Here is a 15331-nt window from a genome sequence, read left to right as displayed (position 1 = left end):
ACTCACTTCCTTATCTGATTTCTTCACTCAAATGAGTTTATTATATGATGACACACAGAAACAACTGACAGCTGAGATCAAAATGCGCTCACTACGACAGGGCCGTCGCCCTGTAGAGGAATATCTATCTGAATTCAAGCTTTACATCAAGGATTCAGAATGGAGTGAGGTAGCCCTGCGAAACCAGTACCGCCTGGGATTGTCCGATGCTCTAAAGGACGAGCTTGCACGCACTGACCTCCCTAGGACCCTGGAGGCTCTCATGGCCTTGTCTGTGCAGATTGATCGCAGAATCAGAGAACGCAGGTCAGAAAGACAACAATCTGATTCTTTCCAAAGGTTTACACCTGCCTTATCCAGCACAAAGGATACATCTATACCCATGGAGCTTGGGTTCACCAAAGGCCCCTTAACATTGGATGAAAGACATCGCCGTCAGCAGAACAATCTCTGCATGTACTGTGCTTCTCCCAATCATCCTGTTAAGGAATGTCCTCTTCTTCAACGTCAAAAAAGAAGTAAGTGCAAACCTATAACTCATTGTTTGACAAATAAAGTGGTAGATGTGGCTTACTGTACTTTATCTCTATCCCTACAGTGGGACCTCCAGCTGTTCAGAGCGGAAGCAATCATTGACTCTGGAGCCTTCTCCAATTTCATTGATCTCTCCCTTGTAAATAAAAATAAAATACCCTTGTGTGTTAAAGCAATACCTGTCTCCATACGTGTCATTGATGGAACCTATGTTAGTTCTGGGCCTATCACACACCACACGATCCCACTTAAGGTTACTACAGGTAATGGGCATGTAGAATACTTGTCCTTCGATGTCCTTCCTTCTCCTTTATACCCCATTGTTTTGGGTTTATCCTGGCTACAACAACATCAGCCTACGATTTCTTGGCAGTCTTTACAAGTGGAACTTGATTCAACATACTGCAAGACTTCTTGCTATCCTCATTAACAGGTACTACAAGTCTCCCGAGCAACAATACCACAAGAATATCAAGATTTCTCGGATGTATTCGACAAAAAGCAAGCAGAAACTCTTCCTCCTCATCGCATATATGATTGCCCTATTGAATTATTGCCTGGGTCTAGCATTCCATACGGACGTATATATCCACTCTCTCAACCTGAATTAGCTCATCTCAAGGAGTACTTAGAGGAGAACCTTAAGAAAGGGTTCATCAGACCATCCACCTCCCCAGCAGGTGCAGGGATCTTTTTCGTCAAGAATAAAGATAATACATTGAGGCCTATCATAGACTATCGTGAGTTAAACAGAAGAACCAAAAAGAACAGGTACCCTCTACCACTGATCCCCGAATTAGTGGAACGCCTCAGTAAAGCTACTGTTTACACCAAGCTGGATTTAAGAGGCGCATACAATCTGATTAGGATCAGAGAAGGAGACGAGTGGCTCACAGCCTTTCGGACTCGCTACGGTCTCTATGAATATCTTGTTATGCCCTTTGGGTTGTGTAACGCCCCAGCAACCTTCCAGTTTTTTATCAATGATATATTCAGAGATCTATTGGACGTTTGCTTGGTAATATATTTAGACGACATCCTAATATACTCCCAAAACATGGAGGACCATAAGAAACATGTCCGTTGGGTTCTAAATCGATTAAGAACACACCATTTGTACGCCAAACTTGAGAAGTGCTCCTTCCACACTGAAGAAATCACCTTTCTGGGTTATAAAATTACCTCTTCTGGTGTTAAAATGGAAGATGGAAAAATCGACACCATTCTTAAATGGCCTACCCCAACCAACAGGAAACAGGTTCAGCGTTTTCTAGGATTCGCGAATTTTTATCGCAAGTTCATTAAAGGATTCTCAAGCATTGCGAAACCTCTCTGTAGACTCACAGGTACTCAAACTAGTTTCCTATGGACACCTGAAACCGAACATGCTTTCAACTTCCTCAAGAAATGCTTCACTACTGCTCCCATCCTCCGATTCCCAGATGCAAATCTGCAGTACATCCTAGAGGTTGATGCCTCTGAGTACGCTCTTGGTGCAATTCTCTCACAGCGTAAAAGTCCTTCAGAACCTATCCATCCAGTAGCATTTTTTTCCAGACTTATGACCTCAGCCGAACAAAATTATGCCGTTGGAGAGAAAGAACTTCTCGTGATTAAGTCAGCTCTTGAACATTGGAGGCATCTCTTGGAAGGTACAATCTACCCAATATTGATTTATACCGACCATAAAAATTTAGAATATCTACAGTCCAGTAAAACCCTCTCTGCCAGGCAAGCTCGTTGGAGTTTGTTTTTCACCAGATTCAACTTCCTTATTACTTATCGGCCTGGCTCCCGAAATGGTAAGGCTGACTCTCTATCTAGACATTTACTTCGGCATGACCTTGAAAAAGAACCTCAAACCATCCTTCCACCACAACAGTTCCTCGGTCTCACGAATGACTTCATTCATACCCTACGTTCACAACAACAGCTTGATACAGAGCTTCCCAAGGACATACAACAAACCGACACCAGGGGAATTTCTCATGTTAAGGGTAAAATATACATACCTCCCAACCTCAGAGAAGAGGTCTTGCATGACCATCACGATACTCCTCTATCAGGACACCCAGGCATCCACAGAACCAGTGACCTCATTGGTAGAAATTTTTGGTGGCCTAACCTCAGACAATCAGTACATAACTACATCAAGTCTTGTCATGCTTGTACTGTTGCTAAGTCACAAAAGACCAAACCATCAGGCTACCTTCAACCACTACCCATTCCAGAAAGACCTTGGCATACTGTTGGTATGGACTTTATTGTTGAATTGCCATTATCTAATCAAGCCAACACCATTTTAGTTGTTGTTGATTTATTGACTAAAATGGCTCATTTCATTCCCTATAAAAAGCTGCCCACAGCCTCAGAAACTGCATCCCTGTTCCTGAAACATATCGTTCGACTTCATGGTCTACCATCCGTCATTGTATCCGACAGGGGCTCGCAATTCACATCTAAGTTCTGGAAACAATTATGTGCTGTTCTTAAAATCAACCATCGCTATAGTACAGCATACCACCCGCAAACTAATGGTCAGACTGAGCGTGTAAATCAGTGGATTGAACAGTACATTCGCTGTTACTGTTCCCACCAACAAGAAGAATGGGAGAACAACATTCCTATGGCAGAATTCGCCTACAATAACTCCTTAAATGGATCTACTAAATGTTCACCCTTCTATGCGAATTATGGCTACCATCCACCATTCCATCTATTCCCACATCTGAACACCTCCTCACCTCATGTCGACGATACAGCAAATTCTTTATCAGACATCTTCAAATTCCTTAAAGACAATATACAATTGGCTCAGCAACATCAGAAAAGATACTATGACTACAAAAGAAGTAAGCCACCACTCTACCGGTCGGGGGATATGGTTTGGCTTTCAACCAAACATCTGAAACTAAAAACACCCTCACGGAAATTTTCACAATTATACATTGGTCCCTACAGGATAACTAATGTCGTCAATGACAACGCTGTAACCTTAGCTCTTCCTCCAGAGATCCCGGTTCACCCCACATTTCATGTGGCATTGATAAAACCATACGTTCCAACCAGGCTACAATCATCAAATCAACCTCAGCCTCCTGTGGTTCTGGTGGACGACATATATGAAATTTCATCCATTCTTGACTCCAGACATCATCATGGGCAGTTGCAGTATCTGGTTAGGTGGAAGGGCTACTCATCTGAGGAGGATTCTTGGGAACCTTCCACCAATCTCAATGCTTCTCGTCTGATTACTCGTTACCACCATAGAAATCCGGACAAACCTGGACCCTCTGCTGCGGTGCAGCTTCCTTGAGGGGGGGATCTGTCATGTTCTCATACAGGCACACGCTGTATGAGAAGCTTAACAGCGCGGCTTCAGTGAGGAAGGTTAGTCGGAGAATAAGTATAAGAATTGCCGGTTTGCTGGAAAGCAAGTTTGTTACAAAGCCCCCAAAGATTTTGCACAATTTCTCTCCATGCTGGGGAGTCTGCTGTGACCAATTATTGACAGCTATAAATAATTTACTATACTTTGCAATCACTTTGTACAATGAAGCAGAGTTACTCTCTAAACACAATTATCGGATTATTATTATTTTTCTGCTCATGGTTACATGAAAAAAATGTCCCTTTAAGTACAGAGATTACTTAATTATATAAAAGAATACTTTTTGTTTTCTGTTATAAGCCTATTAGAATTTTATATATAAACCTTTACATATACAATGTGACTGTATTGTACACAAAGTTATATACAATTTGAAAAGGTATAGAGTGAATCTAATTAAATTGCTATCTGTGCTATATCAACTTATAGTGGGAATCCACACTCACAAGTACACATATATAAGCCTTGGTGCAAAGTCCATTGAGAAAATTACAAAACAAAATTATTAACTTTACACATAGAAAGTCTGGTACTCTCTTGCAAGCATGCAGCTAGATAAAAAGCAAAATGGAAGGGTGATAGGCGCTGGACCACGTCAAGGTCTTTTCCTCCCTGGGTCCCTAACCTATAGCCACATAATGTATGCCTTTCTGTAGACACATAAAAAAACACAGAAATGCACTGCCTTAGTTTTTGTCCTTCATTTCTTTTATATAGGTGAAAAGAGTCCATGATCCATTAACGTTTGGTGCCTTTTTTGTTTATATAGGTATCCTGGATGCTGTGGTCGTTTGCTTTTAGTAGCAGTTGGGATACTGGGTGTTTGGTGTGGGTACCCCTCTCCTCGGAGCTCTGTATGTACCATGGATCATGCAGAGTCTTGGTAAAATGGGCCTAATCCAGATTTGGAAGCTATTTTAGATAAGCATTTTTCTATCATTTATAAATCATAGTTCCCAAGAAAGAGGGACCTTTTCGGCCTGTTCTAGATTTAAAGATTTTGAACAAATTTGTCAGGATTCCAACTTTCAAGATGGAAACTACAAGATTATCCTTCCTTTCTTTTATATAGGTGAAAAGAGTCCATGATCCATTAACGTTTGGTGCCTTTTTTGTTTATATAGGTATCCTGGATGCTGTGGTCGTTTGCTTTTAGTAGCAGTTGGGATACTGGGTGTTTGGTGTGGGTACCCCTCTCCTCGGAGCAATGTATGTACCATGGATCATGCAGATTCTTGGTAAAATGGGCCTAATCCAGATTTGGAAGCTATTTTAGATAAGCATTTTTCTATCATTTATAAATCATAGTTCCCAAGAAAGAGGGACCTTTTCGGCCTGTTCTAGATTTAAAGATTTTGAACAAATTTGTCAGGATTCCAACTTTCAAGATGGAAACTACAAGATTATCCTTCCTTTTATTCGTCAAGGTCTCTATATATTGACCATAGACTTAAAGGATCTCTATATGCATGTTCTTATTTATTTGGATCATCACAGGTTTCTGAGGTTTGCCTTTCTGGACACACATTATCAGTTTGTAGCTCTTCCATATGTTCTGGCCACTGCACCAAGAATCTTTACAAAAGTTCTGGGTTCCTTGATTTCAGTAATAAGGTCTCAGGGGATTTCTGTTTTCACCTATTTTGACAATATTTTGATTCAAGCTCCATCTATACTTTTAGCAGATTCTCGTGTCAACCAAATGTTGTAATTTCTTCCACTTCATGATTGAAATATAAAATTGCCAAAAAGATCTTTGATTCCTCAGACAAAGGTGACTTTTCTGGGATCTCAAATAGATTCAGTCTCCATGAAATTGTCTTTTACAGAGACAAGGATTTCAAAGTTAACGTCTGTTAGTCTGAATCTCCAGGCTCAGCCTTTCCCTTCAGTAGCTTCCTCTATGGAAGTAATAGGTTTAATGGTGCAGCATCAGATGTGGTGCCTTTTGCTTGACTTCACATTATGCCTCTTCAGCTTTGCATGCTATATCAGTGGAACAAGGATCACTCCCAGTTATCACAAATTATCTTTCTGAGTTCTCTTGTTAGGCAATCTCTCTCATGGTAGTTAGTTCCTCCGCACATTTATCAGGGAGCAAGCTTTGCTCTTTCTCTGTTGACTGTAATTTTGACAGGTGCAAGTGCTGTATAGGGCTTGTGTCTGGCTCAAGAAGTTTGGTCTCCCTGGGAGGCCAGGTTGGCCATAAATATTTTGGAACTCCCAGCAATTCACAGGACTCTTCTTATCACCTTTATGCAAGAAAACATAATTTATATCTTACCAGATAAATTCCTTTCTTTCATGGTGATATTATTGTTTTTGTCACATCTTTTTTCCCCATTTCCTCTATTTATTTTGCTCAGTTTTATTCTCATGTCTGTCAGCTTGGCTATACGTCAAACTGATTACCATAGAGTTGGGAGGCTTTATATAGAGCTCTGAGGTGTGGGAATCTTTGCCTCGTCCTAGTGGCAGAAAAAAGGTAATTCCCAGGAGTTGGACTCATATCACCATGAAAGAAAGGAATTTATAAGGTTAGATATAAATTATGTTTTTTATTACACTGGGTATGTTTCATCATGTTGAGGCCTCTTCAGACACCAAAACTAGATTTTAACCTCTTTAAGGATATAGCAATTCCTTATGCTGTTAGCTTCACTGCTGGTTTTACATATTATGCATATGTTTCTTTACCTTTGGCGCTAGTAACTATACTCAGCACGGGAATAAATATTGATTCATTCATTATGAAGATGTACTTAGACATTGAGTTGTACTTGGAGAAGCAGATACTTCTTCAAGACAAAGTGGTCATAAATGATCTTCCTTTCCCAGTACTTAAGTTCTGAAAACTTGGGGATTTTTTCACCCAACTTTAACCTACAATTCTGAATCCACAGCTGGCAACTTATGCAATATTGTCATACTGAGAGTTTTATTTTTTGGATCCATATTACATTTTAGTTAACTATTACTGAAACCCTACTTGGATTTTAATAAGCACTATAAGGAGCATTAAAAGGACATCCCGATCAAAATTTAAATGCACATAGATAAATTGCATCTTTGAGTTAAAACATATTTGCAATATACATGTATTAGCAAAGATGCTTCTAGTAAAAGTTATCACTGTTTTATTGCTAACATTTTTCTCTGCACGTGCATGTGAAGCATAGCTAGATATTCTCAGTGCACCAGTATTTTAAATAATGCAGCTGCTCAGAGCACCAGTGGGGCTTTTATTATGTCAGCAATTAACAAATTGAGTCATTACCAGATGTAACAAGCAACTTAGGCTCTCTGAGCAGGTGTTGTTTTTAAAATACTGGGGCACAATGCATACTTAAATACACTTTTGAAACAGCTATAACCTTTATTAGAAGCATTTTTGCTAATACATGTATATATATATATATATATATATATATATATATATATATATGTATATAAACACAGAACTATGCACGTTAGATGCTATCACTGCACACACATTTACTCTGCATGCTGTATTACAGTTTAGCTGACAGTGTGCTAGCTTGCCTTCACTCTGTGGTTGAACCTTGCAATTTTCCCTCCAGATTAAAATAGACACTGGTAATACAAGTGAGGTTAAAGAGTAGTAAATAAAGTCACCAGCTCATCATTGGCAACATTTGGTAAAACACATTACTTACTTTTCTCATGTTTAACATTCTTTAAGCATTCATGTCTAACATTCATCTAGGGCTAGATTACAAGTGGAGTGCTAATTTATTACGCTCCCGTAAATGGGCAAATTCACCGTTTTATGGGTGCATGATAAATAACAGCCAATACAAGTGGCTGGTTATTGCTACCACAAACTCACGGTAGTAATTAGCGTTCCAAAATTAACCAGAAGCTAATATTAAAAATATCCCCCAATTGCCCCCAAAATAATGTGTGAGTTTCCTTTTTTAATAATAAAAAGGGTAGCATCTTTATTTTTGTTAAAAAAAACCCAGCACAAAGCAGTTTTTAGGGGTTAAAGTGTGCAGGTGTGGTGTGTTAGAAAAAACTGGCACTGAAAAGTGCCATTACATAGTGGTCTATGGGGACTGTGTAAATATATATGTATATGCTTGCATACATATATATGTGTTAATATGTGTATATATACATATTAATAAAAGTGAAGAGAAAATGGGGGAGAGAACACAAACAGGTTAAATACCTGTGTAAATTTGTAGTGCTAGTTGAGTAAAAATGCACTTATAAGTACAACCAGGTCGCCTCAAAACACTGTCCTTATAAATACACCCAGATGTGGAGTATAATATGTAGCAGGTAGAGTCTCAATGTTAGAAAATGTGTATAGTGCTTTAGGATATAAACCCCTCCGGGTACACAACACTTCCACAATAGTGGTAACCTGGTATCCTGGTATAGTATCAATGATCTCACCTGCTTGACTCGTAGTTGCTCCCGGTGACGTCTAATTCAGCATGCTCACTGAGGGAGTGTGGGGGGCGTCGGTTTTTAACAGCCAATCGTAATCCTCTTTCTTTCTCCTCTGCCGTCTGCCGTCTGCCGTTCAAGCCCTGCAAAACCTTCCGGCTCAGGTACAGCAGTAGCGGTCACCGGGAGAATAATCCAATCTACGATCTTATAGCTGCAGCTATGGTCCTATAGCGACAGCTCCTTGATAGCGAAACAAAACTGGTTACACTGGTTACAAGGTGAAGTCTGCTCCTGTAGGCTGGCAAAGCAACAATCCTCAAACAGAGAAAAAGGAGCGACTTCAAAAGCAAGTAGTTTAAAACTTAGCATTTATTGTATCATCCGTTAAAAGTAAAATACAGTCCACAGGCTACACAGGTAGCACACATAACAGCTGGGGTTAGTGCTTACGCGTTTCAGCTTAAACAAGCCTTATTCATAGCATACTGAACTCAGATAGAGACATACTATTTAAAACCATAGCCTCCTGTCCAATTAGAACCATCTAATTCTAATTTTAATATATATTACTAATATATCTAGAAATGTATTACATTTTCAAAGTTCATTTCGTTTTACCTAGATTTTGTACTATTCTCCATACTACACACATAAATATACACTGTGCTCACTGTTTCCCTGTTTAGTTTTTTCCAGCCACATTCGGCTATGTAGAACTTTTATCCATTTTTGTTTTTTGTTTTTCCTTCAATGTTAATCTTATAGGTATACTGTGGATTCTCTATTTCAGTTAAATCCCACTGTAGTGTAGTGGCACTGGCAAGAACTTATGTTTGGAAAGTGGGAGACCTGGGTTCAAATCCAGGCAAGGTTGTTTTCTTGATTTTTAGCTAGAAGTCTGTTTAGCAATCTGCTAATGTCATATGCTCATGATAATAAAATAATAAGATATATTTTTTGTATAGCACAGCAAATTAAAACATTGTTTCATTATATATTATATTGTGTAATAAGTATTACTTGGTAAGGTCTGAACTTACATTCGTCTGACATTTTACTGTGTATGTATTATCAAGAAATAGTTTGTCTCTCACTATTAAGTAATTAACATACCATTTTCAGCTGGGTTCTTTTTGTTTTAACCAATGGGCAGGAGGCTATGGTTTTAAATAGTATGTCTCTATCTGAGTTCAATATGCTATGATTACGGCTTGTTTAAGCTGAAACGCATAAGCACTAACCCCAGCTGTTATGTGTGCTACCAGTGTAGCCTGTGGACTGTATTTTACTTTTAACGGATGATACAATAAATGCTAAGTTTTAAACTACTCGCTTTTGAAGTCTCTCCTTTTTCTCTTTTTGTGGATATATACACATATGAACACTTTGCTACCCATTGCTGCACGATTTACACCCTTCGCTGCTCTAGGTTCTCAGCCTTGTTTGATGGCATGAGAACGAGGCTCCCATTGGAACCTATAAAAGCGACTCTTATGAGCGCAAAGCTTCCATGCAATGCAAACGCGACCTGATATTTGCATTGCACTTAACTTGTAATACTAGCACACATTATTGCGCTCGCGTAAGTGATATTTTGTGCTACACTCTGTAATCTCTGTTATCTGGCCCATAATGAGATTATTTTATTTGTGTATTTAATATTCTTGCTACACAAATCGCTATGGTATTTTCAAAGTAAAATATTTATACTCAGAGCTAGATTACGAGTGGTGGTGGTGGGGGGGGTAGTTAGTGCTACCGCTTGTGCTTTAACTCCACTCGGCTTCGGCTTTTTGCACTCATCTGGTAGCATGCGGATTACAAGGTGACAGTAAAAAGATTTTGTACACAGGTTAACCTGACGCGTGCAAAAAGCCAAAGTTAGAATATCACAACTGTGTTAAAACGCATTCCCCCATAGCCACCCAACAAGTCACGAAAAAAACTCTTCTCATGTGTGCTAACCCAACATGAAATATTAATATTTCACATCCCAATGTTCTTTACATAGCAGTATATGTTCTATTTATTCACATATACATATTTCTATATATATATATATGATGGTTTTTGGTAATATATATATATATATATATATATATATATATGTGATTATAAATACATTACTGTGCAAAAGTCTTAGGCCACCATTAGATGTGTTGTTTTAGCAAAGTTTTAATGACCATCCATATTTAATTTTTGGTAGAGATGAACCGGATCATGCAGGGAATACAATGAGTTGCTGACTGAAATATTTGATGCATAGAAAAAGCGCCAAAAAACGGCCCCTCCCCCTCACACACAGCAGTGAGGGAGAACAGAAACTGTCAGAAAAACAGATTAAGCAACTGCCAAGTGGAAAAATAGTGCCCAAACATTTATTCACACAGTACCTCAGCAAATGAAAACGATTTTACATTCCAGCAAAAACGTTAAACATAATCTCTAGTTATTAAACAGCTTTATGTATTTCTTACAGTGTAATTCTAGTGAAGTACCATTCCCCAGAATACTGAAGTGTAAAGTATACATACATGACATTATATCGGTATGGCAGGATTTTCTCATCAATTCCATTGTCAGAAAATAAAAACTGCTACATACCTCTATGCAGATTCATCTGCCCGCTGTCCCCTGATCTGAAGTTTACCTCACTCCTCAGATGGCCGAGAACAGCAATATGATCTTAACTACTCCGGCTAAAATCATAGCAAAACTCTGGTAGATTCTTCTTCAAACTCTGCCAGAGAGGTAATAACACACTCCGGTGCTATTTTAAAATAACAAACTTTTGATTGAAGATATAAAACTAAGTATAATCACCATAGTCCTCTCACACATCCTATCTAGTCGTTGGGTGCAAGAGAATGACTGGGAGTGACGTAGAGGGGAGGAGCTATATGCAGCTCTGCTGGGTGAATCCTCTTGCACTTCCTGTTGGGGAGGAGTAATATCCCAGAAGTAATGATGACCCGTGGACTGATCACACTTAACAGAAGAAAGGAATTTATCAGGTAAGCATAAATTATGTTTTTTGGTCTCTTTATTATTATAAAAACAGAAAATACAGGAAATATGTACACAAAATATAAAAAAACACAATTTTCAGAACAAAATGGCTTCTTCAGGCAAAAGTCAATATTTAGTGTAACCTCCCTTGGCACTAAGCACATCTTTAACTCTTTTGGGGAGACTGTCCTGATGTTTCCTGAAGTAATATTCTGATATATTATACCAGGCATCGTTCAGCACTTCCGAGAGTTCTTCTTTAGATTTAGGTTGTCTTTTATTTCTTTCTCTGTCCAGGTAATCCCATACTGCCTCTATAATATTCAGGTCTGGACTCTGTGGAGATCAGTCCATGACTGTCAGTGTTTTATCAGCTGTTTTTCTCTCCAAATATGATTTCACTGCATTAGTATTGTGCTTGGGATCGTTATCATGCTGAAAAATAAAACTATTCCCAATCAGGTACTTTCCAGAAGGAATGAAATGATGAATTAAAACCTGTCTATACTTTTCAGCATTCATGAGCCCATCAATTTGGACAATATAACCAACACCACTGGCAGAAATGCAGCCCCAATATCAGGGTACCAGGAATCAGACGTGAAGTGCAAAAATAATCACACCTTTATTAATAACAAAAAATAATAAAAAGACTACAAGCCAAATGACAAGCCAGGAGTTAAAGCCAGAGCTGGTAGTCAGACGAGCCGAGTAAGGAGCCAAAGCGAGTAGTCAGAGCCGGGATCAGGAACTAGAAAAACAGCAGAGTCAGGAACCAGAAGGGACTTCAGACAAGCCAGGTAATACACAGGAACTGGAACACAGAAACAAACAAACAAGTCTGAGACAATGCATAACGATGAGCTTCAAGTGTGGGTGAGTGTATGAGGATGTCGTCTAAGTACACCACAACACACTGTTGCAACATATCTCGTAGGACATCATTAATAAATTCCTGGAAAACAGCAGGAGCATTACATAGGCCAAAGGGCATTACAAGATATTCATAATGCCCGCTCCTGGTGTTAAATGCTGTTTTCCATTTGTTCCTTGATCCTAACGAGATTGTACGATCCTCTCAAATCACATTTAGAAAAGACCGTAGCTCCCTTGAGGCGGTCAAAATGTTCCGTAATGAGTGGAATAGGGTAAGCATTCTTAATGATAAGACGATTAAGACCCCTATAATCGATGCATTGTCTTAACTCACCACCCTTTTTCTTCACAAAGAAGAAGCCAGCTCCTGCAGGAGAGCAGGATTTGTGGATGATCCCCCGTGACAGAGCATCAGCAACATACTCCTCCATAGCACAATTCTCCGCAATAGACAGAGGGTAAACACGGCCCCAAGGAGGAATGGCTCCGGGTTGCAGATCTATGGCACAATCGTAAGACCGGTGAGGAGGCAACGTACTGGCACGCACCTTGTCAAAAATGTCTAGGAACTCTCGGTACTCCTCTGGCAATTGAAATACAGAAGAAGTGCACAGGACTTTGACTGGTTTCCCGAAGACAAGTGGAAATACATTGCGGAGACCATGACAAAATTTCAGGCCTTCGCCAGATGCTGAGCCAGGTCCTTGCTGGACTTCTTTCGGTCTCTCAAAGAAGAAACTCTGAGAAACTTCTCATCAGATTTTGAAAGTTTTCTTGGCCTTCCCGTCCTTTACTTGTCCTTGACCTCTCCTGATTCTTCAAATTTCTTTATAACAGCTTGAATACCACATCTTGAGTATCCAGTGTGTTTGCTGATTTCCCTTTGAGAGTAGCCATGCTGATGCAAAAGTATGATTTTATGTCTGTCAAATTCTGTGATCTTTGGCATTTTGAATGGAATGATGTGATTGAAATATGGTCTGATTAGCAAGGTTCCAATGAATTAAACTCATACCACAATGTCCAAGCATGTCTTGCACTAACCTGGTGTAATTTACCTTTTTCAGAGCAGTAATTTTTACATGAATTAGGAGGACAAATACAGGTGTTAGCCATGGCAATAATTAGGGCTCCATTTCATTACGACAGCCAAGTTCCTGCTATTGCTCAAGTGTAAAGGGAGGTCACACTAAATATTTGCCACTTTAGGCTATATAAGCTGTTTTTTCTGATTTTCTTTGCATACAGATATCCTGTATGTTCTGGTTACAGATCTAATGGTGGCCTAAGACTTTTGCACAGTAGGTATAGATATATACATATATAGGAATATTTATTTAGAAATACTTAGAACATATTCCCTAATGTAAAGAACATTGGAATGTGAAATATTTAATGTAAATATACAGTTAAACACTTTATTAAATATGAATATTGCATAAATATGCTTTTAAATGTTTTCTGCTACATGACTACAAAGGGCCCCAATGCACACACACACATATATATATATATTACTGGACTGACCGTAATAGGCGGGATCAGACTGATACACTACAGGAAAGTTATTCTCTGTGAAAAGCATTACTGGGCTAAAAGAAGCTGCACCCAGGTGGTAAATCGCCATAGAACATGCTAACAATGGTATTGAGCCGGTTGTTCGTTACTGTGAGTGCACTCTCTGTGTGTGTGTGTATATATATATATATATATATATATATATATATATATATAAATCATCCAAGCAAATGCACTCTCAGGTCTTTTCAAATAAGTTCTTTTAATGGAACGTTTTCGGGGTTCACAACCCCTTCATCAGCATAAACAAACAGTCAAATATCACACAATTTATAGTATGTCAAAATAGTGTCTCACCAAACAGATTTGCTTTCAAAAGTGCGCCAAATACCGAGTGTGGAACGCATCTTGCGTTCCACCGTGATCATGTCAACCGGAAGTGATGTCACTTCCGGTTTCGCAACATGATAGAAACATATAAACATTACTTTGTCTTACAATTAATAACACATTGTGGTGTACCCAAAATTATCAAAGAGGCAATTTAAGAATAGTGCCAACAAACTGACCAACCAGTTGCACGCCATTGTGTTAAACAAGGCCATGCGGTATCTTCAATCCGATATGTCCTCATCGATCATATACCCCCGCTTGATCGGGGAGGGGATAGGAGCAAGATACTACTCAAACGGGAAGCCCAATGGATCTTTAAATTGGGGACTATCCATCCAGGCGGATTAAACACCACCCCAGATTTTAAAAATCTTATCTAAGGGTATATGATAGTGCTACATGCTTGGTGTATAACCTAGGGTCATTGTGGCTACGTGTAGCTCCCAGCCCCATGGCTCTTCTGAGCGATGTGGACTGGGGACTTACGACACACCAGGGTGGAGGAATTTATCCCCCATCTTGGCTGTGGAAGCCTGGTCTCTAAGGTGAAATTACCCAATTTCGCACTTTACACCTTTAACTGGGACTTATACCAACCTAGCGACATAACACCAAGAAGCCCCAAGATGAACTGTCCTTACGTGTCCACATTGGGTCATCTATATGTTGGACACTGTTACCTGAATCATTATGGAGTCACAAGATTTTAATCTCTTGATATTGTCTTGTTATATATATATATACATCACATAATGTACATGTATAACCTTTGGGGTACTTTAGTCTATATACAGGAATTGAGGTACAATAATGATGGTCACGACTCAATATATTGCTCTTTGTCCTAATATGCTAAATTTGGAAGCTCTTGAGATTTAATTATATCAGTCAGTGAATTTGTCACAAGTGGGTTAGATATCTGAGGGATATAGATGTACTTTCAAATAGGCTAAGGTTGAATGCTAATATAACAAACCGTACGCAAAATAGCCACAGTACATCTCTTATATACATGTTTACATTTAGGGCAATATGCAACATAACAATGTTGCAACATGATTCTTTGATACACTGCTTGTATAAAGTATATATACTTTGCAGTTGGCAATGCACATTGCTATATGGTTTGATAATGAGTCTGAGCAAGAACAGCCACTTTTTAAGTTTATTGTTTTACGTTTATTTCTA

At 39.0% G+C, this 15331-nt stretch overlaps 1 protein-coding gene across 1 annotated transcript in view; it reads left to right on the top strand.

Annotated features, from left to right (window-relative positions):
* The window catches only part of CCDC178 (coiled-coil domain containing 178), an 835363-nt gene that overhangs the window by 366322 nt on the left and 453710 nt on the right, over nt 1-15331 (top strand).

This window comes from Bombina bombina, chromosome 5, assembly GCF_027579735.1.
Source record: "Bombina bombina isolate aBomBom1 chromosome 5, aBomBom1.pri, whole genome shotgun sequence".
NCBI lineage: Eukaryota > Metazoa > Chordata > Amphibia > Anura > Bombinatoridae > Bombina > Bombina bombina.
Note: the sequence above shows the minus strand (reverse complement) of the source record. Positions and strands in the feature narration are given on the sequence as shown.